The sequence below is a fragment of the Notothenia rossii genome (assembly GCF_949606895.1).
Source record: "Notothenia rossii genome assembly, chromosome: 3".
In the NCBI taxonomy this organism is placed as follows: domain Eukaryota; kingdom Metazoa; phylum Chordata; class Actinopteri; order Perciformes; family Nototheniidae; genus Notothenia; species Notothenia rossii.
The window spans coordinates 50432037-50455774 of record NC_136901.1 but is presented as its reverse complement, the minus strand read 5'-3'; the positions used below and the strand labels follow the sequence as shown (position 1 = coordinate 50455774).

General features: G+C 41.9%; 1 protein-coding gene and 1 long non-coding RNA gene across 4 annotated transcripts in view; both read right to left on the bottom strand.

The window, feature by feature from the left end:
* LOC307032161 (uncharacterized protein) overlaps positions 1 to 23738 on the bottom strand; it is a 374501-nt gene that overhangs the window by 143673 nt on the left and 207090 nt on the right. The gene's annotated exons all lie outside the window — the stretch shown is intronic.
* LOC307031456 lies at positions 14771 to 17108 on the bottom strand. Its single transcript, XR_013805969.1, has 3 exons — positions 17064 to 17108; positions 16303 to 16350; positions 14771 to 16111 (listed from the first exon to the last, which is right to left on the bottom strand). It is a non-coding gene; the product is annotated as an uncharacterized lncRNA (long non-coding RNA).

Sequence of the window (23738 nt, the reverse complement as noted above, 5' to 3'; positions counted from 1 at the left end):
CTTAAGATCGTTTCAACTGACTTGCACTGAAACTGAACTTTGAACACTTTAGATATATTAATATTTTAAACTGTATACCCCGGTTATCTAGGCCCGTTTTGTTTAATGTATACCACGTTTATCTAGGCCCTTTTTGTTTTATGTATACATGTCACACTGTGGGAAACGATATTTCGATATTTCTGGATGTATAACACATGTAGAATTTTTTACAATAAAGCTGAATTTGACTTTCGCGTGCTTGCATATTTTAACAGAGCTTTTCATTTTAGCCACACTGAATTTAACTAGAAGTAATGGCTGTGTCAATTACCAGTCTGATATCGTTTTACAAAGATGACAAGAAGAGTGTAGATAGAGGAGAGAACCACTACAAGTCAGGACACGTAACAGTGCAGCCTAGATGAAGGTGTGCTTACCGGTCTTGTCAGGGCTAGCATGAGGGACAAGGTTTATAGTGTCGGTGAGTAGTGATAGCAAGAGTACCGTTAACCTTTTAAGACCGAGTTAATTTATTCACATTAATTCCCATCAATAAATCAATTGTATGTGTCACATGAAATCTTTATTAGGCAAGGCAAGGCAAGTTTATTTATATAGCACTTTTCAACACAAGGCAATTCAAAGTGCTTTACAAAAAATGAAAGACATCAAGAAAATGGCATTTAAAATCAGTCATTAAAAAGAAAAGCTAATAAAATAAACATTAAAAAAAAAAATACATGGATAAAAGTTACAGTGCAGTCTAAGATATGAATAGTTCAATTAAAAGCAGCGACAAAAAGAAAAGTCCTCAGCCTGGATTTAAAAGTAGTAAGTTGCAGCGGACCTGCAGGTTTCTGGGAGTTTGCTCTAGATATTTGGAGCATAATAACTGTACGCTGCTTTACCATGTTTAGTTCTGACTCTGGGGACAGAAAGCTGACCCGTCCCTGAAGACCTGAGAGATCTGGATGGTTCATAATTTAGCAGGAGGTAAGAAATGCATTTTGGTCCTAAACCATTCAGTGCTTTATAAACAGCAGCAGTATTTTGAAATCTATTCTTTGACACACAGGAAGCCAGTGTAAAGACTTCAGAACTGGAGCGATCTGATCCACTTTCTTAGTGTCAGTGAGGAACCAGTGTAAAGACTTCAGAACAGGAGTGATGTGATCCTCTTTCTTAGTGTTAGTGAGGACTCGAGCAGCGTTGTTCTGAATCAGCTGCAGCTTTCAAATAGATTTTTTAGTGAGACCCGTGAAGACACCATTGCACTAGTCCAGTCTACTGAAGATAAAAGCATGGACACATTTTTCCAAATCCTGCTGTGACATTAGTCTTTTAATCCTAAATATGTTCTTTAGGTGATAGTAAGCTGATTTAGTAACTGTTTTAATGTGACTGTTGAAACCAATAACAAATGTAACCCGCTGACAAGAGAGCCCACCTCCGAAGATCGTGACTGGCTGAGGGACAGACTCGGGGGCAGGTTCTCAGGAATTTCTTGGCTTCTCTCCCCCGAGCCAGAAGAGGAACACTACAGCTTGGACACACTTACTGTTCCTGAAATTATCAAATCTGTTGGGCATGTAGTGGCAATTTCTTATGTTACTTTATATGGTAAAGCCAAATGATTATATTATGCTTAGAAATTGTATTGGAGCATCTCGACCTGTTGAACCACAAGGGAGCATCCCGCCAAGGTCGTACCTGAAGAATGCGGTCCTCCCTATGGGAGGATTGTAAGATAACAGTTTTCTGTCAAAGTCTTTAACTTTATTACCTCCTGCACAGCATCAGTCCTCTATAAAACACACACACACATTATACCCTGTGTGCACTCCTGCAGACTAATATATACTCTGTGAGACATGTACCTTCGAGGCTTCGAATAAAGATCTTAAAAGACAACGCTGCCTGCTTTCACCAGTTTATTATTGATTACTCTCATTGTACGTCTTTACAGTATTGACAAATTTAAAATATCCACAACAAATTGGTGTCAGAAGTGGGATCTCTGAAAGCTCCGTCGGGGACACCCAGGTACGCTGGTGGTTGGCCGCCGGGATCCTCGGATTCTCCTCTACCTCGACAGAAAGTGTTACGGGACGAGAGGACCAGCGCCTGAGTGAAACTGATTGACTTCACGAGATCCAACGAACTCAATTCCTCTAAAATATCTGGTGAGATGTACAAATTCTAATTGTTTAAAAGTTAAAGTTAAATAACCTCCATGACATTTATTAAGCGGGTTGCTCAAAAGTAGGATATTTGGTATATCCGTAGGATATTTGGTATATCCGTCGTAAAAGGTTTTACGATCAGTTTTTGTGTGATTTGTACTGAGGAACAAATATCACATCACGGACGGGTGAAAAATAGTGTTTTGGTAACACGGGGTGTTTTGGTAACACTTAAAGACTTTCTCCATGGGGACAAAGCAAAGTAAGGGGGCAGAGCCTCCTGAGGGCCCAATTGTAGATGTCATGCGAGCAAAATATGGTGAAAGCAGTCTGTCTAAATTAAATATATGGACGGAAATGTTCTGATTTCCAAAGGGAGGGTCTTTGAGTAAATTAAAAATCAAAGACCTAAAGGACAAATTACAAGAGTGTGAAGATGGAATGAGAAAGAAGAGTACAATTAAAGTAAAAGAGTTAGAAAAGATAGAAAGTCACAGAAAGTGGTTAAAATACTGGGAGGGTGAAGCAGAATGCTGTGAAAGGAGGCAGTTGGCCTCGGCAATAAAGAAAATAAAGGTGGATGATGAAAGTGAAGGAAAAAGGGAAAATAAATGTTGTCCGAAATCACACAATCCATTCCACCAGACATCCACTTCTCTGTATCCATCTCTTACAGGTACGAGGGACCCTCTCCTCGACCACGGATTTCCGTTCCACCCTCAGGCCTATCCACCTCCCCCATCGTATCGAGACCCAAATCATCTGGACGCCGGTGCCATGGGTGGGGATCCAGCAGAGGCAGAAAAACGACAAACGCCGCGACCGAAAAAGTAAGGCCCAACTGACCATGGTCCAAGCCGTTACAACCGCCTGGTCACACCAACCCCAAGGAGACGGCCGTGGCAGGGGGGGCCAAAGAGGCAGGGGAGGTGTCCGAGGCCGTGGAGGTTTCAGAGGAAAAGGCAGAGGACGAGGAGGCAACTACACTGGCAATAATGGTGCTTGTTTCCACTGCGGTGAAATGGGTCACTTTATCGCTGAATGTCCGAAGAACACCCAAAAGAAAGACACTCAATCTGCTCAAAACAATGACAATTCTTTAAACTGACATCGTCTGCGGGAGGAGGTGGAGGAAGAGGAGGAAATTCGGTCGAGTGAGACGGGACCTCTGCCTGCAGCATCAAAACAGGGAAGTGCCACACACACACACATCGTGCAAGCTATTGATACATTAGAAAAATTAGAAAACATGCCTGTGGTTAAAGAGCGTACATATTTGAAATATGACACTGAAACAGCATTTAAGAAATTTCCCACACTAACTCTGGCTATCATGGGTGTTGATGTTACATTTTTGGTTGATTCTGTTGCTACACATTCTGTGGTAAAACTGGCAGATTTGCCAAATTGTAAATTTTGTAGTAGATTTATCCACTCAATAGGAGCTGCTGGTGTGACTGTAAAGGAGAAGTTTTCTGTACCAATTCAGTGTAGAGATAACGGTGATGCCAGCCATCCATTTCCCACATCAGTAAAACACAGTTTTCTTCTGTCATCTGTCTGCCCTATACATTTATTGGGCAGAGATCTGATCCTCCGGTTTGGCCTTGATCCCATTTCTACAAATGAGGGTCTAAAGGTCAGACGACCATCTCATATGATGGTCCAAAAACTCGCATTTGACGAAGAATTGTTGTATGTGTATCAATGGCTGGCAACATTTCCTGATTCTCAGAAACTGTTGCGTTTGGCCCGTCAGCGTGTCTCCTCACTGGCTGTGTTTATGGAAGCTCCTCATTTGCATTGCACTGCTAGTGTTTCTGATGATAAATGCAAATACTATGATGAACAGTTTCTGTTGGAATGTGTGAATGATGAAATCATGCTTAAAACGATGTATTGCAGCTCGCTGTGCAGCGCTATTTCTGTCACACTCACACCCGCACAACACCAGCTGTATCAAATCCCAGGGGCGGTCCCACACATTTCACTAGCAAGGGGCCCCACTGATAAATGGAGGGATTTGGGTCCATTCGTTAAAGATTGGGAATCTATTACTGACTGGACAGCCACACACACATCTCAGATAATGTACTCTATGTCACATGATGTGTTTAAGTACGATGTCAACTGTAATGTACACGTGCTGCGTACTCTGGCTCTGATTGGGGATGATTCTGTTAACCCTGTGCCAGGCCCAGGGAAGCCTGTGTTTTCAGGTTACTCTCATATTTCTGAGCTTCCTGCCGCGCTAAAAGATGTGCCTCTGACACTCTGGGCAGCTCACAAATATGATGTTGGTCTAATCCGTTCTGCCGAACCTATTGTTATCACCCCAAAGTCTACCTACCGCCCAAACCAACCCCAGTACCCATTAAAGTGTGAAGCTGTTGATGGCATCCGGCCAGTTTTTACCTCTCTGCTTAAACAAGGGGTCATTGTTCCATGTAATGATTCTCCGGTACGCACTCCAGTGTTTCCTGTTAAAAAGATCCGGGACAAACCTCCTGACGAATGGAGATTTGTGCAGGATTTACGAGCTGTAAATGAAGCCGTACATGCAGGTGCGCCGCTCGTTCCAAATCCTTATCTCATTCTCTCTCAGGTTCCAGCCTCTGCAGCCTTTTTCACTGTTGTAGACCTCTCAAATGCATTTTTCAGTGTCCCTGTACACAAAGACAGTACATTTTGGTTCGCATTTGAATATGAGGGTAAGCCATACACATGCACACGTTTGTGTCAAGGCTACTGCAAATCTCCCACTGTGTACAACCAAGCATTGTGTACAAGTTTGGCCTCTCTACAAGTTTCCAAAGGCACCACTCTCATACAATATGTTGATGACCTCATGATTTGCGCACCCACAGCAGAACAGTGTGAAGCTGATACCATCTCCTTGTTACAACACCTCGCAGCTGAGGGCCACAAGGCCAGTTTGTCTAAACTTCAGTATGTGCACAAGACAGTTACATTTCTGGGTCACATCATTTCAGGAGAGGGAAAAACACTTTCAGATAAGCGTATTGCATCATTGGCTGCTCTGCCAAAACCTGTCACTAAGCGACAGATGATGTCATTTTTGGGTATGTGTTCATACTGCAGGTCATTCATTCCTAACTATTCTCCGCTCGAACAGCCACTCCGTACAATCACGCATGTCACCGGTTTGAAACCTGCGGATCGCCTTATATGGACGCCGGAAGCCGACGAAGCCTTCATTAACATGAAGCTGGCTCTCCAATCCCCGCCGACGCTAGGTCTGCCTGATCCTACCAAGCCTTTTACACAGGCAGTAGATGAACACGATGGGTGTATGACCTCAGTTCTCCTTCAAGATCATGGGGGAAAACAGAGGCCTGTTGCCTATTTTTCCTCCAAGCTGGACACTGTAGCTGCTGGCCTGCCTAAATCTCTCCGTGCAGTTGCTGCAGCTGAAAAAGCTCTCAACTCTTCACGTGACATTGTAGGTTATGCACCTTTAACACTGTTGGTTCCACATGCTGTTTCTCTCATCCTCTGTGAACAGAGAACATCACACCTCTCTGCTGCACGTTATCTTAGGTATCACACATGCCTGTTAGACATGCCTAATGTTGAAGTCAAACGCTGTACCACTCTGAACCCAGCATCTCTTATGCCTCTCCCAGAAGACGGTGACGAACACGACTGTGTTGCCGAGCTTCTTATTGTATGTACTCCCAGACCTGACTTAAAAGATGTACCCCTGACCAACCCTGACCTTGTTTTGTATGTTGATGGGTCCGCCTCTCGCGACCCTGTGGGTACTAATCGGGTGGGTTTCTCTGTTGTTTCAGATTCTGCTGTCCTCTCTTCCGGACCGCTCCCATGCCACCTCTCAGCACAAGCAGCAGAGCTTATAGCACTGACTGAGGCCTGCACTTTGGCAAAAGGCAAATCTGTAACTATCTACACTGACTCACGTTATGCCTTCGGGGTAGTACACGATTTTGGGGCTATCTGGAAGTGTAGACAATTCCTGAAATCTGACGGTAAGCCAGTGCTTAACCATGTCCTAGTTGCAGGCTTATTGGACGCCATTCTGCTCCCGTCTGAGGTCGCAGTATGTAAATGTGCTGCACACACCAGCAACACCGACCCCGTTTCATTAGGAAATGCTGCTGCTGATTCAGCTGCAAAGGCAGCCGCCCTGATTCCTCTCGCACCACACGCACACTCGTTTGTTAACATCCCTGTTTCCTCCATCACTGACAATATGTCGTCACTAACTGCCATGCAGCAGTTAGCTCCACCAACAGAAAAAGCACAGTGGAAATCTGCTGGTGCTACCTTTGACCCCACCTCCAGCATCTGGGTTGATCCAAATTCCAATCCATGTCTCCCGAGGCATTTTTTCTCACATTTTGCTAAATTGACACATGGGTTGGATCATGTGTCAAAAGGGGAGATGTTAGAGGCTATCAATCAACATTGGTTCACAAGGGGATTCACAGTAACAGCTCAAAAGCATTGTGAAGCATGCTTAGTTTGCATTACGCAAAATTCTGGTAGACCGGTAAAGGTTACAGGAACAGGTGCACACCCACCCCCAACTAGACCATTTGAGCACCTAATGCTGGATTTCATCGAACTTAGTCCATCCGAGGGTAAGAAACACTGTCTTGTACATATGGAGCACTGAATTTCGGACTCCAGCTTACAGCTTCCTGCCTACCACCAGCCAAAGACCAGTAGAGAAGAATGTTAAGCCCTCCCACTATTTTCCAAGAGGGCGTTGCCAGATTTTCCATTTCAGGTTTTAACCAGGAGATGGCGCTTCATTCACAAATACAGAAAGACAAGTTTCATGGACTTTCAGTTGTGTTTTGAAGAGCATTTTAACACATCAATATTTTAGATCAACTAAAGTATATCTAATCTTGTAATTCAATAATATATAGTCTTTATATATTAAATAATCATAATTATAATGTAAATGTTTACATTACACTTCTTTATTTGTTATGCTCATACTTTAACCTTTACAATCGTTTGCTTTAATATGCAGTATATTTTGTGTTTGCTTCCTCCTGCTCCCTTTCGGACACATACTGTATGATTTATTATTATTATTAATATGAAGATATTATTAAGATAAGATAAGATGTTACTTTATTGATTGAACATTTTAGTTTAGAATGTGCTGTCCCACGGTAATTCAGAAGGCTCACAGGTCACATTCCGAGCATTATTTAAAACAATAGGTGCTTTCACACCTTCTACAGTTTGATTTGTATAGAGGGAGCTCTGTCAGTTTTCGAATTACCCATTTGCTTTCGGGGAGCCCTATTTTTCAGAGCACATCCTGCTACTAAATATGTCACACGCACGCTCTGTTGACTGGCGCAGCAGCGCGGATGCGATCAATTGCTATAAAAACACTCTAATTAGACGGTGTCACTATGCCGGCGGATGTGGCCGTTGCTGAAGCCTCTTCAGGCTCCGCATCGGCAGGCCTCTCCCTCGGTGTGGAGCTGTCAAACTCGACCCTAACGCCGCTTACAGCCGGCCAACTAAAAGTTGTTTTCCGTTCACGTTGTCCTTTTTAGACGCCTTCGCTTCTTTGCTTGTGAATCCAAAAGCTGTGACGCTTGGCTGTTTTCGTTTTGCCATATTTTTTTATTACACAGCCAGAGTGAAAAAAATATCAATATGAACATTTCAAATACCGCGCCGGCATCACCGCCATAATCATAGCAACGTAAGTAAGAATGCAGCGCCGCCACATCCAGATGGCAACACCCAGACATATTCACAAATATAAAACAAATATTCAGAAACTGTAATGAACAATAACTATTATTTATTTCAAGAACTGTTATTTACAGAAACTCAACATTTCTAATCTGTGTGACACAAATATGCACGACTGTTTTGGGCTCCCCCTATTTATCTCAAAGTCAGCCTTCAGGGGAGCTCCCTCCCTCTTCGGGGGAGCCAAGCTCCTCCTAGCTCCCCCCCCCATTTCGAACAGTGTCTGTGGCTGAATGGCCAGCGATTAGGTGCGACGCATTTGTCATAGGTGATCAGAGCTAACTGCCTGCCGTCAGATTTCATTTAAAAAACAGATCTGATTTTAAGACTATTTCTGCGCTCATAAAGACTGATAAGAATAAGAATAATGCGTATTGAACTGGTTTCATTAATTAGTGAGTTTATTTAATACTAGAACCGCCAATCGGGTCAATTTGTGTGATGTGTGTTGTGTGTGTGCAATGTAACTTTTTTTCAATAAAATATTAAAGTCTCCCAGTCCCTGACTTTTCCTGAAAGTGTGTTATGTAGCACCCTATGTTGTTAAAAATGGCATTCTAATAGCGGGATTTGACGGGTTTAGGTAGGCCTATACAAAAACCTCTTGCGATTCTAGTGTTAAGGTAATTAGGTACAGTAGAAGCCCTTTTTTTATCAGTAACAAATTTAGCAGTTGAACATAAAAGTCAACTAACTGAGGGTCACTTGCAATGACAGTGTTGTGTCTAACTGTAAGCTTGTCACTCAGAGTAACCTACCGTTAATTTAGCTGCTGGAGAAGAAAGATCAAGGGGGGAGGGGGGGAGAGAGCTGTGGTTGATGGGCCATTAGTTGTGTAAATACACAGCTGAGAGCTGCCGTTTCATTCAGACTGTTTAAAAAACTGTAACAACGGACTATTTTTCTTAGCGAATGCATGTCAATTTAAATCAATACATACAACTATTTCTTAAATCAATACATACAACTATTTTTTAAATCAATAAAAAAAAAATCTAAATCCATAAAAGCATTTCAATTAATATTGGGAGTCATGTCGTTACTTTGTTGAGAATTTGGCTGTGTAATAAGCGGGATAATTTGCTGCGACTTGTTCCTTATGGGGAAAATAACACCCGTCATGTGTGTGTAGTAGAGGTGTGTGTGGTTAAAACACTTTCATGAAGTGAAGGAATTTCCTTCTATAAAACAGCTGTGGGCAGCAGTGAGTGTCACGGACATGAATTCATAGATCAAGGCAGACTGGTGAACACACTCTCCTGTCCTGCCAGGCGACACGCCCGTTCTAAGCCGTGTCCCTCACTCCTCACATCCCAAGCATCCCCACAAGTGTATTATGTTGTTACATCGTTTCAGATGTTATGTTTCAGTTGTGCTCTGTCTATGTTCAGTGATGCAAACTTGTCACCTTTCGGCGAAATTCTCCGTTTTGAATCCAAAATAAGTCGTTTGTGTGATTCATGTAGATCTGCAATACAAATATTTCTGGGGTATGGGGGGGGCTGGGACCCGGAGTAATCTGCGGCCGTGAGCTGTTATGTGCCATCATGACACGCATGGTGTTCTTTTTTTATATATTATAATGAAGTACGAGCTGTGTGCACGAGTCTTCCTGCCTGTCGGCTCTGCTCATGGATGTATAATAAGGCTCTGCTGCTCCGAGATGATGGTCTAGCTTCAGCAGCTACATTACCTACGGGTGCGTTCGTTAATATTAACTGTGCGTCCGGAGTCACTGTGGCACAGACTGGACCGCTGGTGAACAGCTGTTAGAACGGGCCGTTCAGGTGTTCAGAGCAGAGCTCCCTGTCGGAGCGGCAGAGCGTGATGTGAACTGAAAAGTTTTTCTGTGGCAATATTATTTAAGGAATCGTTGAGCTAGCTAGCTAGCATACATTGTCACTATCTGCTAACGTTAGCTTTAGCCTTCTATTTCTAATAGTTTTTTTCATAGGCTATAAACAGAGGTGGTATAAGTATATATATTGTACTTGAGTAAAAGTAGAAGTAGTCAAATCTTGTACTTGAGTAAAAGTAATAGTCCCAGAGTGTAGGAATACTCTGTTACAGTAAAAGTCCTGCATTCAAAATGTTCCTCAAGTAAAAGTAGAAAAGTATTATCATCAAAATATAGTGAAAGTAGCGACAGTAAAAGTAGTCATTGTGCAGATTGGTCCATTTCAGAATAATAGATATGATATTTTTAAATTGATTGATCATGAAAGTGTTCTCAAAGCTGCTAAAGGTGCAGCTAGTTTGAATGACTTTGTATACTGCAGGGTAGCTTGTGGATTTACTCCAGGTGGAACTAAAGTCTGATTTAACACTTGATTATATTTCACTTAATTAATCCAGATCTGTGAAGTAACTAAAGGTATTAAATACATGTAGTGGAGTCAAAGTACACCATGTACCTCTGAACTGTAGTGGAGTAGAAGAACAAAGTAGCAAAACATTGTATCTCAAAATTGTGCCCAAGTATAGTACTTTTTGAGTTTATGAACTTAGTTACTTTACACCATGTGGCTATAAAGATAAAAAGACTTAAGCCTTGCACAGAGGCCTGAAAATACATTTTCAAAATGCTCAACAGTGCTGCAAAAATTATAAACTGACTGCTCCACAATTTGAAATAAATGCTTTTATATATTTCTATTATGTGACTCTTTGGCGTTTCTGTTATTATTAACACTGCTGCTTTAGTTGTTCTGACTGCTGAAATCCTCTGTCATTCCGTGGGGTGGGGGAGCCGGGGGCTCGGATCCTTGTCACCTTTTTCCATACCTGATGAGTTTGCATCCCTGTATGTTAAAAAGCCTCAGTCACCTTAATTCATGTAATAAAAACATCTCAGGTCAGTAACACTCAAAGCTAAATGTGCAATACCATGTTCAGCTATGTTACTATTTATAATGTTATTGTTGTTACATCAGAAGATGTACATATTGAAATGATTTCTTAACTTACAGTAGGCTATTTTTTACAATGTGTGTTGGAAGGATTTATTAAATTACAATGAATATTGTCATTGTTGAAGGCTTTTAGAGAAGGGTGAACTATAAGCCTGAATTACATAACATTTTATACCTAAAAACATAAAAGCCACAATAAATAAGTCACAATTATTGTAGTTATTTTTACCTCCCGTATTGCTTTCAACCCACCAGCTTTTATGGTGTTGTTACGTCACTAACTGTAAGCTTGTCACATACAGTCTATGGTCACTCAGAGTAACCTACTGTTAATTTAGCTGCTGGAGAAGAAAGATCAGGGGGGGAGGGGGGGAGAGAGCTGTGGTTGATGGGCCATTAGTTGTGTAAATACACAGCTGAGAGCTGCCGTTTCATTCAGACTGTTAAAAAAACTGTAACAACGGACTATTTTTCTTGTCATGCAGATGAGGATCCCTCCGCTACACTTTGGGATCCTGATCGACCGACGAAACTCCATTAAAATATACATATTTTTGGTGAATTACTGAGTTTAGGCACGTTAATAACGTTTTAATGACGTTGAATACAGTATATTCATATGTGTCAGTGATTTCATGTCAATTCGGCGAACATAAACATAAATGATCGTGGTGAAGATGATGATTAAATTAGGATTAAAAATCGAGAGCCGGGCTGCATTTTCCTCCCGTTCGTTTTTTTGTTATTTAACAAAATTATTTTGTTAAATAACAACATGTTGATGTTTTGTAAATGATTACATGTCTCTTATTTAGCACAGAGTATGATATCCGTGACATATGGATCTTAACAAAGTTCCGCTGTACATCCAGCGTACTGTATCTGACTTTATTTCACATGAGCTCCAGTGTGGAACCCCACTGCACCTCCTGGTGGATCAATGATCCATTGCAGCTGGCTTCATTATAAATACATTTATCTATCACGGGGGCGGTCTCAAGTCAAGCTGGAGGTTTTCCCTTGAGCGAGGGCAGATCACGTACCAATCACGGCCCTCGCGTTTGAAACTGTCCGAAATGAATCGCTCCATCTGTAATGGTTGACATGTGGTCCAAATCTGTTGAAGCATTTCCGGTAAACGCACAGACAGCAAATGCTGTGGCTAAAGCTTTACTCACGGAAATTATTCCTAGATGGGGGATACCAAGCAAGATCTCTAGCAACAATGGTTCACATTTTGCTAATGAGGCCATTGCACAGATAGGAGAATACCTTGGCATGGACATCAGAAAGCATTGTGCTTACCATCCACAGAGTGGTGGTGCGGTGGAAAGAGAGAACGGTACAATCAAAAACAAGCTAGCAAAATGCTGCGCAGACACAGGTTTATCCTGGACACAAGCCCTGCCCATTGTGCTGATGTACATGAGGATGCGGAAACGAACACGGAGTCAACTCAGCCCGTTTGAGATCCTTTTTGCAGCTCCTCCACAGATTGGGATCAAGGCTCCAGGATGTCCTCTCCCCTCCACAACTTTGTGTGAGCATGCTATGTTGTCATATTGTGTTAACCTGTCATCCAATTTAGCAGATATCAGACGCCAGGTAGCGGCAGCTCTACCTACCCCTGCTACTGGTCCACTCCACCGTATCCAACCAGGCGACTTCGTGCTGGTCAAGGACTTCCGGAGAAAGAGCTGGAGATCCAGCCGTTGGCAAGGTCCCTACCAGGTGCATCTCGTCACCCAGAAAGCGGTCAAGGTTGCCGAGAGAGCCACGTGGGTCCACGCCAGCCACTGCAAAGCTGTCATCTCCGCCCCAGTCTAGCCGGTCCAGTAGAAACAGACGACGACAAGTGACGTGCCAAGTCACCACCAGCACCACACACGCAGCACATACACCCTAGTACCACACACAAGACTCATGGGCGACGGCCAGCTGTGCTCTTTCATATGCCTCTGGTTCCTTCGTCTGTGCCGTCATGGTGTGGGGTTTAATTGACATGGTCATGAAGGCACGGGCTCAGTCAGACTAGACACATCCACGAAGCAGACGACGACACCAACATAAACTGTTTGCCTGATCGCTGGCGAGTGATTGAAGATGGAACCCCTCGGACAAGAATTGGCTAACGCCCACCTGGAAAGACGACAACGCAACCGTGAGCAATGCAGAAACTGTTGGAGGGTCTGGACACTAGTAGAGTGGATCCTTTGCATATTCCTTATGGGTTTTGTGTTTGCCATAATCCTATACTTCATGTATCCATGGTTAGTACACAACCCTCTAATCAAAGTCGAAGTAGCAAAAAGGTACGTTGGGGAATCCGGGAGAACCGTATGGTCAAAGGGGCTTATCAAAGCAGGGATTGGTAACATTACTCTGGGAGAAGGGGAAGATAGCACAGTGCAGTTAGACCCGTGTAACTACTTCCCTTGCCCCGACCCTATGAAGCTGGGGCGGGCAGACGTTTACATCTGCTATGTAATAGATGGCACTTACACTAGTACCCACTGTTCCGGAGGATGGGCTTTGGTTTTATGGACCACCTCTCGCAAGGACTGGGGTTATACCTTATGGGCCGACAAAACAAAAATCAAAAGGAGACTATCTATCTCTAAAGTCAACTCATCAAGTCCCGCCGTCCTACTACAACTACAGAAGGCCAAAATATCAGACAGGGGCTATTACGTTGTTTGCGCGTATGTATCTGGCAAAGACCCATGTGGCGCGTTTTATATAGACATCACCCCCAAAAACGACACCCCTAAAGCCAAACCTCTAACACAACTTCTAACATCAATAGGTACATCAACCGTTCTGAAACATGACCCTTCCGTAGGTAACAGCATTGACGACTTAAAAGACGACGTTTGGAAAACTAGTAATAGACTAGAAGGTAACGTATGGTGGCACACTCTAAGGTCATTTCTGCAGGCCGCAGGGCAAAACGGTTCGTGTTATGCATGCACCCTCTTCCCCCAGGACTCATCAATGGCATTACCTGTTCGCCCACGACCTCTAAACAACACAGAACAGCTGTGTGCCTTTATGGCCCTGACCGGGTCTACCAGAGGGTTGAATAAATGGTATTTTGCAAACGCCTCTCTTCCAGCACCATGTGAGCACATGGCGAACGCCACACTGCGCGCAATAAACTCCACCGAGATGATGACTAACTCCTTCGAATTGTACGACCCGGTTGCACGCGTTCACCCCAGCCGTCTAGAAAACCTTACCCATAGTCTCTGCATTAGTAGAAGGAAAAACCGCATAGGCTTACACCTTGGCACAACCACGGGTTGTACTCGTATCATAAAAAACACATGCGGCGCTGAAAAATTCAATCTCAAAGACTGTCTAGTAAAAGGATTTCCCGATAGAATCAATTCGTCCCAAGCATTCCCTAATGTCACGCATACCTCTCTTCTCCTAGCATGGCCTACCGATGCTGGGGCAGGGGCTCCGCAAGACTATGTGTGGCTGTGCGGAAACAAGTTGTATCAAGTGTTAGCACCCTTTTGGACGGGCACGTGCACCTTAGTGGATTTGACTCCAGCAATCACCGTTCTCGACTCATTGATGCATACCACACACCACTATCCAGAATTCAGACATCCCGACCACCATAGGGCTAAGAGGGCTTCAATGACATCTCAGGGCGAGAAGGGTTTCAGCGGGGCGTTCCCCTGGTGGGGCTCTGTGAATAACGCTCATAATATAGACAAAATACACACACGATTGGAAAACCTCACTTTCGAAGTTACTCAAGGTTTTCAGGCGCTGAATCCGTTTATGGTAGCAACTAGAAATATGCTAATGCTACATCAATTTGCTCTAGATATCCTGTTTGCCTCAAGGGGGGGCCTATGTGACGTTATTGTTGACTCTTGTTGCACATACATTCCAGACATATCAGAGAACATGACTCGCACCATAAAACACCTTAACGCACTTCTGGCAGACATGAAGGCTGACGATGTGGACTACGACCCTATAGGCTGGGACTGGTGGTCCTGGCTCACATCGGGAGGGTGGGAAGGTTGGCTGGCCAGAATAGTCACGCCACTCCTCACCATCTTAGCCTTGCTCCTCTGTTGTAGATGCTGTGTAGTTCCCCTCATGAAGAAATGTTTTTCTAGTATGATCTCCTCTGCATTCGTACAATACACCGCTCTACCTCAAACCATTGACAAAGTTACGACCAACCCAGATTCAGCCCCCACTGATTCCGACACTGAAGAGTCAGACACTGAACTGTAAAATTGTGTGTAAAATTGCCATTCCCTCTTTTCAGTATTCTTTTGCTTTCTACATACGGAGTCTGTCCTCCACAAAAACAGCCACTTTCCATGATATGTTTATGATGTGTTTACTTAAACCAGCGATGGAGTGTATTCATTGATGTGTTATATCAGTCTATCCTGTCATTTGTTTTATTTTCTTGATTGATCAAATATGATCAAAAGGGGGGAATGTAGTGGCAATTTCTTATGTTACTTTATATGGTGAAGCCAAATGATTATATTATGCTTAGAAATTGTATTGGAGCAACTCGACCTGTTGAACCACAAGGGAGCATCCCGCCAAGGTCGTACCTGAAGAATGCGGTCCTCCCTATGGGAGGATTGTAAGATAACAGTTTTCTGTCAAAGTCTTTAACTTTATTACCTCCTGCACAGCATCAGTCCTCTATAAAACACACACACACACATTATACCCTGTGTGCACTCCTGCAGACTAATATATACTCTGTGAGACATGTACCTTCGAGGCTTCGAATGAAGATCTTAAAAGACAACGCTGCCTGCTTTCACCAGTTTATTATTGATTACTCTCATTGTACATCTTTACAGTATTGACGAGTTTAAAATATCCACCTGAGGCAATTGTGGCAAGCATGGCATTGTCTGAAGAGCAACAGAGGGCAATTCAGGTGGCTACCACTGGTCAGCGAACCAACCCAAACTGACATTTGTTCAGGAAAGGAAGGTTGACTGCCAGCAACTTTGGAGCTGTCCTGAGGTCAAAGCGTGTGACTGGTTCCTTTATTGCCTGGGTGCTAGGGCAACAACAGGCCCTTGATGGTGTTTTGTCTGTACAGTGGGGGACTATGAATGAATGTGAGGGCGTCAGGGCATTCACCACTGCAACTCAGATGCAGGTCCATGAGTCAGATTTGTGGCTCTCCCTATCAGGATTGTTGGGGGCATCTCCGGATGGTCAGGTAGGGTCTTCCGCTGTGCTGGAGGTAAAGTGTCCCTACGGAGCCAGGGAAATGACAATTAGTGAAGCATTGCAAATCAAGGGCTTCTGTGTCAGTAAGGAAGGAGAAACATTCAGCCTGCGTGAGGAAAATTCTTACTGGCACCAAGTGCAAGGTCATCTTCACCTCACTGCAAGGAAGAAGAAATAAAAAAATTGTGAATTGTTTTTAATTTACATTTACTCGCCTTTGCAATGTTGTGGTTGTTAGAGTGTTAGGTTTCCTGTCAGCTCATCTGTTGGGAAGATATAAAATATAGTTTCATGGAAGTCAAACCGTCACATATACTGTAAGAGCATTAAGACATACAGTACATAGGCTAAAACAAAACATCTAAAGATATAACCTTGCACTTTGATAAGTCTCGTGAACATTTTCACTATTTTGACATTTTTATAGATGAAAATTGAACTAAAGAAATAAGTGGTAGATTAATCCATATTGAAAATAGGTGTCAGCTGCTACACTAATTATAATAGTTATATTTCTTAATTAATTAAGATAAGATATTACTGTATTGATCCCAATTTGGGAAATGTTTGTGTTGCAGCAGCATAACAAGAAAAACAAAATATAAGTTATTGTATATACAAAAGTATGTGAGGGATGGAATATTAAATTGAATATAAATGTAAAATGTACATGTGATTTTACGTCCAAGAGAAGCTATGGAGCAGAGAGTTCTCTGCCAGCCAGAGGTGATTTGTTATTAGTTCAATATGTCAAACTGATTTCCCTGACTACAATCTTTAGTTACATGGTGAAACGTTATGCTGCTTGTACTAATAAGACTTATCATATAAGCCACACAGGTTTTAATAGGATGTATTCATTATCTTTACTTATGTTGCGGTCTTTTCAGCAGTGCCATCTCTATAACGGCGATACAGTCACTACCCATTATTTACATTTCACCGTGACATGGACAAAAATGTAACGTCAGCTTACCTCATGGCACGAATCCAGACTCTCCTTTGGAAAACATTGGCCGGGAAATGATAGAACAAGCACGTTTCATGCGAAGACCTGTGGCTGCAACCCGGAGCAAAGCAACAAACCATTGCGTAGCTAACTAGTACCGCTAGCTTTAGCTAACGTTAGCCAACGAAACGAACTGCCGAGTAAAATTGGAAAACACTGGTAATTAATTATTCTATAATTTGTAAAACTACGGTGTTAAAAACGACAATTTCAAAAATACAGATTCTAATGGTCAGATATAGATATACAGATACTAAAGATAGGCAGGTACTTGCTTTCAAGCACAACAAAAGGGAAAACAAACTTAGCGGGAGTGTTTACGTGTTCGGCGTAATGACGTACAACGGCCTCGACTATTTCTGTAGTCCTATTCAGCCATTCGGTAACAACCATCGTTTTTCAGACACGTAAACTCTTCAAAAATTCCCAGTGGGGTCACTGCTGATGTATTTAATGTCGTAGAACAAAACGTCAATTACCTCTTAAATTTGTGTCAACCACAGACCTTATTTCGAGCTATTTTCCAAAACCCTATGGAACAAATGCATTGCTTTTTGAGGAAGGAACCGGAAGTGCTAAAAATGCTAACTTACTTCCGGGTTTTAAGACCGACTGCGATTCTCTATTCATTTGACCTTTCTTTCATGCTGTGCAAAGAAAAAGCAACCTCTTAATCCAGATATCTTACCATGACTCACGCATGTGTAGCAGGTATATAAATATACAGGAATGCATTCCACCAATAATCCCTCACGTTTTATTTTATTGTTCCAATATTATTTATTGTCACTTTTATTTTGGTATGTTTACTACAAAAGACCGTTTTGGGAGCTAATGCTTTTATTTTGAAGTCTTCACTTTCGGCAGTGACGTCATCTACCTGCGTTGCACCCTCTCTCACTCAGTTGTTTGTATGGCAGACTGAGGTGAGTAGAGTTTGTCATGTGCTCTTTGTAGATTTCTGTTCTAAATGATGTTTACAGTGTTTATATAATCTTAAACTGTGAAACAAGGTTATAATATCATTCCATGGTGCTAATGTGTTGCTGTGTAGTTGTTTTGCAGAAGTTTGAGTGTTTTAGCAAACTTTTAGTTAAGTGTACTGTTTAGCAGCACTTGTGAGGACTCACACACAGCACCTGCAGCATGTTTAATGGCGTCTTTTCCTCACCACAGACTGGTGTGTTGCAGACGTCCATGTTTATTAATGCTGCTGCATTATTGTGTTTACTTCATGCAGGTATGTTTGTTGCTCCCATGTTTTGGTCTATTGTGTTTTGTACTATGTGTTTATTTTATTGTTTTATTAACATGTCTAAAAATACTAATTAGCCGGTGGTGTATACATTTCCAGTGTAACTGTAATTGTACAGTGTATTGTGATCTATTGTGACAGATTTGATATCTGAATATTTTATAAGTACTAGTCTCTCAGTTGTTTGTATGGCAGACTGAGACTGGTGTGTTGCAGACGTCCATGTTTATTAATGCTGCTGCATTATTGTGTTTACTTCATGCAGAGGAATAAATACGCCACAGTTTCGGTTAAAGACAACAACCGAATCTCCTTGTCCATCAAACACGCACAACACAACGCAGAGTCGTAGCAAGGGTCTGCTGAGAAGTAGGCCCAGACCGGCTACACATGCATGCATGCATGCATGTGCACGGTGTGGCATGACCACCAAAACAGAAAGATATGGACACAAGATGTGTGCAAATGTATTTATTATCCATGTGAACATGATTTAAGTGGGGGGGACCTAACCTCCTCTAGGGGGGTCCGGGGGTATGATCCCCCGGGAAGATTTTTTTTTTAAATATTGAAGTTAAAAGCATCAATCTGGTGCACTTTCAGAGCAACATAAGGAGATCTATGGATACATCTCTCAACACCCATTTGAAACAGAACTGTAAGCAGATTTTTCTTTTTGGATATTTTACAAATCAATTATTTTTAACAACTTTTTTGTTACTGTCATATAGTATTTTATACCTGTTTTTCATTTAGTCTCATTCATAACTATAATGATCATATCAAGGTGTGCCTTAACCTCACTGAGCTGAGGTTATTTGAGCCTCTCAGGAGAGAGAGCTCTTCCACCTGGTTGTAGAAAAGCTCTTTAAATTTGTTAGCATAGCTAGCTAATTGAAAGCAATTCTAGAACCCTGAAGGCAAGAGAGACTGAAAAGAGTCAAGGGATGCTTAAAAAAGTTAACAGCATTTAATTACACAAAATATGCGGTGGTGTACAAAATGAAATGTGCGAGTGGAGGCGCTCTCCACATCCGACCTGTCAGTTCAGGTCAAAGGGTCGAAGAGATCAATTCTTGGCTTGCTCTTCCTGTTGTCATCTTAGGTCTTCTCCTATTGGCCGGCGTTGTCGGGGGGCGGGTCCAATGCAATTCCTGCCTTTTTCTGTAGCTAAATTGCATCATTCTGGCGTCTGTGGTTATTTAAACATTCCCTGCTACACATTATTCAGCGTCAATAAATGAGTGCTAATCCCAGTGTGCTCAGTGTACAACATCACATGTCATTTCACCTTGGTTCAAGGTTTGAAATCGTATGATTCCGCCAGATGCTAAATGCTAACCGGAAGTGACGAATTTTCAGAATAAAAGTGTTAAGCTAATAGTGAGAACTTCCGGTTTTTCAGAATAAAACTGATTTAAATCAAATAGTGTATTTAATTCAAATTACGCCATATCAACATTGATTTTAATTTTTAACACTAACCAGATGCTAATAACAACAGATCACCACTGTGCTTACAACTAAAGACACAGCCACGCAAACACTGCAGCATGTGTACGGCTCCTTATGGGTATTGCAATATTTGAAGAGCTGGAGCGGCGTTCCGGTGCTTTCCGTAAGCACTCTAGTCTAGTCTACACTCCTTTCAGACGAGACATAACCAAGTGAAGACACGTTACGCTCGTGTTGTGTTCAAGGAACTTGTCCTTGGCCAGGAAAAACAGGCACTCGCTTGTTTAGTTATTTTGCGATCTAGATTTCTTCTTCTTTTTTGAAGTGAGAAGTTGTCCGTCAGTCGGACGGACTAACGGACGGCCCCCCCCCCCCCCCCCCAAAAAAAAACGAAAACTCTTCGAATTACACAAGTCACCCAAAGCAGCGTTAAAAAAGCGGGAGGCGCCGAAAAGCGACTAATTTGCATCACTGATTTCTATACGTTTTTGACGCAATAATGCCGCTGTATTAGGATGATGCACGGGAAGGCTACTTTCCACAAGCTATGCTTCAGCCCTCCCGCTTCTACTAATTTTGTTCATCTTTGTGTGTATGAATTAAACTTTTTTTGTTTTTCGGATGAATAAAACAAAAAATAAAAAAATATATACTTTCAGCTTGGGGGCCCCCGTCCATGCCCCCGCATAGTCTGCCTATAGGAAGAAATGGCCCTGAGTAGATATGTCCGGGTAAGGAGGGACCTCTTAAATGAAGAGAAGGAAGAGAAGGAAGAGACTCGCAGTAGATATGTCAGGGTAAGGACTGCTGAAGCAAAAGACACATTTAGGAGTGACTTCTTAAAGGAAGAGTGGAGAGGGGTTTATGTAGAAGATGTAAATGCTGCATATGAGTCCTTCCTAAAAATCTACATATCACTGTATGACAAACATTGTCCCACTGTACTCCGTACATATAAAGGTAATTATTATCAAAAGCCTTGGATAACCAAGGGGTTACAAAATGCTTGCAAGAAGAAAAATAACCTTTATAAAGACTTCATAACATTTAGGACAAAGGCAATTGAAAAAGAAATACAAGGCATATAAAAATAAGTTGACAGTTATAATGAGACAAGCAAAAAGAGAATATTATAATAATATGCTAAAAGAAAAGAAAAATGATATCAAGGGCACATGGAAAATCTTAAATAATGTTATTGGAAATAAATCTGTATCCACTGGCCTGCCCAGTCACTTCATTGATGACAAAAATAAGGTTGTAAAAAACATGAATGAAGTGGTACATGAATTTAACTCTTTTTTTGTAAATGTCTGACCTAATCTAACAAAGACTATTCCAAAACAACACGATGGGCAAAAAGAGGATGGCGGAACTGGGGGAAGTAAAGTATTGCAGTCAATGTTTCTGGGAGAGATACAATAAATTGAAATTAGATCCATTGTAGACACAAATACAAAAATAAGACTTCGACAGATAGTGATGGGATCGACATGACCATCGTGAAAACGACTATTGACTGTATAATTAACCCGCTAAGCTACATCTTTAATCTTTCATTTCAGACAGGTTTTTCCAGATAGCATGAAAATAGCTAAAGTTATCCCACTTTTTAAAACTGGAGGCAAAAGCCAATTTACTAACTACAGACCAGTGTCCTTGCTTTCACAATTTTCAAAGGTCCGATCTACAGCTTTAGCTTTAATGAAAATAACAGAATAAATTACAACAGCTATAAAAAGAAAGAAATACACAATAGGTGTATTTCTTGACTTAAAAAAATCATTTGACACCATAGACCAGGGGTCTTCAACTAAAATTCAACAAGGTCCAGTTAGAGAAAATCTCCCCATGCAAAGGTCCGGAACATCAAAATGTCTAAGTTGCTTTATGAATTAGTGTGATATATATTGAAGTAGCCTCTAGCTTTATCAACGTCTGCATGTAATCAACAACTGATTGCCAATCAAATAAAGAAAGTACAATTAAAAAAACAACAACATTTATTGTCAATGAACATTGAACTTTACAGATATACAGTAAATACTGTGGATATGTTCTTGCCATATCCACTTAATGTTCCTCGGGCTGCATTTAAAAATAAAATAGAGAAAATAAATAAAATGAAAATATGTGCATCTTAAAAGTGCTTAAGTTTAGATACATAAAATAAAGTGTAGCAGCAGCTTGCGTTTCTCTTTTTGTTAACCGTTTCACATCATGACTTAACAGTTTCAGACGATTATAGAACATATCAGTCTTTACACATCATAAACATTGAACAGTTTATCTTTCTTTCCCTCTTATATTGCAGTCCCTCACTCGCTTTTTTTTGGTTCAGTGTGAGAATTGAGCTCGAGCTTGTCCTGCCAGGATTTTAAATCTGGGCTGAAATGGTGTCAGGGCCATTCTCAGACACACATGCAGGTTCTCATTGGTTAGCCTGGAACGATATTTTGTTTTAATAATGTTCATTGTGGAGAAAGTTGCCTGAATATATATATATAGAGCTACTTTCCTCAGACCTGGGAAAGCTGTCTCAGAGACTAATTTGAGCCAGAAAGTGACGGGGTCAGTTCTTCCAAATTGCTCTTTCAGGGCCACGTCTGCTTGGAGATCAACCAGTTGCAACTGGAGAGGCCCAGCATTTGCCCACTTGAAGTGCTGTGTGACTTCCTTTGAGAACTCCCTGACATCTGTGATAAGAAATGGGTTCTGAATGAACATGGTGAGCTGCCGTCCAAAGCTGAAGCTGTCAAAACGTTTGCTGAAGTTTACAATCAGCTTATCTACAAAGCCAACAAAATAAGACACATTTCTCTGTCCCTGAACCTGTTCCTGCACTGCTGGGAAGTGTGCACAGTCTCCCTGCAGATCTTCCTTGAACACTTCAAGTTTCCTCTGAAAGGACCGGATAGCTGTCATCAATTCACAAATTGAATTGTCCTTTCCCTGTAGCTTCAAATTCAGTTCATTCAGATGTGAAGTGATGTCAACCAAAAAGGCCACATTATCCATCTTTTTCTCATCTTCTAAAAAGAGAGAAAACTGTGTTACCTTCTGACTTCCCATCTCTGCCAAGAAAGCTGCTACTTCCCTTCTGATGGACCAGAAGCGCTCCAACACCCTGCCTTTGCTGAGCCATCTTACATTGTTGTGCAGCGAAAGATCATCAGCGTTTGCATCAACTTCTCTGAGGAATTCCATGAGCATGCGATGCTGATAGGAAGAGGACGCCCTTAGAAAATTGATCATTTTCATCATTGTGTTCATCACCTCAGCATGCTCATCTGAAAGGGAGGAGCAGGACAGATTGATGGATGATGCAATGGTAAGAGATGAGCTCAGGATTATCCTCTTTCATTCTTGACACAGCTCCTTTCTCTCTCCCTCTCATGGCAGGGGCTCCATCTGTGGTTATTGAAACCACTTGTTTTGGCTTTATTCCTCGCTTCGTTATCATCTCCTTAATGGCAAGGTAGATGTCCTCTCCTCTTGTACTGGTCTGAAGGGGAGTTACACCTAACATATCTTCACAGAACACTTTCTTGTCTTTGTTGAAGAACCTTACATAAATTAACAGCTGAGCATTGTCAGAAACATCAGTGGAATCATCTACAGCTAAGCTTACACAGGGTGCCTCATGAAGGGCTTCATCCAGCTGGGCTAGCACAAGGGGTTAATACTTCACTCCTCTTTGTGGCTGATGATGCTGACAAAGGTATTTGTTTAATGTTTTCACAAAGCTCTTCTTTTTGTTTTCCCTCAAGCAAGGTTTGAGCTACTGCACTCATGAACTCCTTGACAACCTCTCCATCAGTAAATGTTTTGTTTTTTTTACCCAAAATCCAAGCCACTCTGAGGGAACATTCATTAGCACGTTGTTGGGCAGTGAATGAATGGGTCAGGATCCTGGTGGAATGATCATATTG